Below are 2,500 nucleotides of genomic sequence, written 5' to 3'. Positions count from 1 at the left end.
TTTAGTATTTATATGAAAATTATTTACTTGTATGAATTCATAAACTTAGTATCTATATGAAAATTATTTAGTATTTATATGAAAATTTTTAACTTGTATGAATTCATTAACTTAGTATCTATATGAAAATTATTTAGTATTTATATGAAAATTTTTAACTTGTATGAATTCATTAACTTAGTATCTATATGAAAATTATTTAGTATTTATATGAAAATTTTTAACTTGTATGAATTCATTAACTTAGTATCTATATGAAAATTATTTAGTATTTATATGAAAATTATTTACTTGTATGAATTCATAAACTTAGTATCTATATGAAAATTATTTAGTATTTATATGAAAATTTTTTACTTGTATGAATTCATAAACTTAGTATCTATATGAAAATTATTTAGTATTTATATGAAAATTTTTAACTTGTATGAATTCATAAACTTAGTATCTATATGAAAATTATTTAGTATTTATATGAAAATTTTTTACTTGTATGAATTCATAAACTTAGTATCTATATGAAAATTATTTAGTATTTATATGAACATTTTTTACTTGTATGAATTCATAAACTTAGTATCTATATGAAAATTATTTAGTATTTATATGAAAATTTTTAACTTGTATGAATTCATTAACTTAGTATCTATATGAAAATTATTTAGTATTTATATGAAAATTTTTTACTTGTATGAATTCATAAACTTAGTATCTATATGAAAATTATTTAGTATTTATATGAAAATTTTTAACTTGTATGAATTCATTAACTTAGTATCTATATGAAAATTAATTAGTATTTATATGAAATTTATTAAGTATCTATATGAAAATTATTTAGTATTTATATGAAAATTATTTACTTGTATGAATTCATAAACTTAGTATCTATATGAAAATTATTTAGTATTTATATGAAAATTTTTTACTTGTATGAATTCATAAACTTAGTATCTATATGAAAATTATTTAGTATTTATATGAAAATTTTTAACTTGTATGAATTCATTAACTTAGTATCTATATGAAAATTATTTAGTATTTATATGAAAATTTTTAACTTGTATGAATTCATTAACTTAGTATCTATATGAAAATTATTTAGTATTTATATGAAAATTATTTACTTGTATGAATTCATAAACTTAGTATCTATATGAAAATTATTTAGTATTTATATGAAATTTTTTTACTTGTATGAACGTGGTTTCGGCGTTTTGGCTCTTTATATGGGGTTTCGGCTCTTCGCAAATAGGGACAGATGTGGATTTGTTTTAACGTATGTACCTGCCTGTGAAGGCCTTACCATACGTGTATTCAAAAACACAAATGGATTAATACAATGCGTCAATCAGCGCCCTGTATTTGTAGCTATGCACACTTCCAGTACCAATTGGCGTGTGGTATGGACACACTTATGCCACCTTGGTAGGGCCGAGGCCCATCTAAAACCTCTGCCGTACTTTGGGTCCGGCACCCGGTTGGTTGCAACTCCACACCGAGAAGCCAAAAGCCCTCTGCCTGCATTTAGGTTTTGAAACCACAGCCACCACGATACTCCCCGAAGGGCCGTAACCCAACGAGCAGGCGGAAACCGAAGCCTCCTGGGCTCCTGCTCCCCGTGGCACCGAGTAGGAATCTCCTGAATTCCTTTTTGCGCGTCACTAATAAGATGACGATGCATTTGGCTACGTAAATAAAATCATTTTTATGCCCGCCGTTTAACCAAACTTAGTTTTTTTTATATGCAAATATACGTGGTTTCGGCGTTTTGGCTCTTTATATGTGGTTTCGGCTCTTCGCAAATAGGGACAGTAGGAATCTCCTGAATTCCTTTTTGCGCGTCACTAATAAGATGACGATGCATTTGGCTACGTAAATAAAATCATTTTTATGCCCGCCGTTTAACCAAATTTAGTTTTTTTTATATGCAAATATACGTTTTTTCGGCCTTTTGGCTCTTTATATGTGGTTTCGGCTCTTCGCAAATAGGGACAGTAGGAATCTCCTGAATTCCTTTTTGCGCGTCACTAATAAGATGACGATGCATTTGGCTACGTAAATAAAATCATTTTTATGCCCGCCGTTTAACCAAATTTAGTTTTTTTTATATGCAAATATACGTTTTTTCGGCGTTTTGGCTCTTTATATGTGGTTTCGGCTCTTCGCAAATAGGGACAGTAGGAATCTCCTGAATTCCTTTTTGCGCGTCACTAATAAGATGACGATGCATTTGGCTACGTAAATAAAATCATTTTTATGCCCGCCGTTTAACCAAATTTAGTTTTTTTTATATGCAAATATACGTTTTTTCGGCCTTTTGGCTCTTTATATGTGGTTTCGGCTCTTCGCAAATAGGGACAGTAGGAATCTCCTGAATTCCTTTTTGCGCGTCACTAATAAGATGACGATGCATTTGGCTACGTAAATAAAATCATTTTTATGCCCGCCGTTTAACCAAACTTAGTTTTTATATTATACAATATACCATTATATTAAT

The sequence above is a fragment of the Zeugodacus cucurbitae genome, unplaced genomic scaffold (assembly GCF_028554725.1).
Source record: "Zeugodacus cucurbitae isolate PBARC_wt_2022May unplaced genomic scaffold, idZeuCucr1.2 ctg00000026.1, whole genome shotgun sequence".
Lineage (NCBI taxonomy): Eukaryota > Metazoa > Arthropoda > Insecta > Diptera > Tephritidae > Zeugodacus > Zeugodacus cucurbitae.
The sequence above is the reverse complement of the archived record's forward strand: the minus strand, read 5'-3'. Positions refer to the sequence as shown.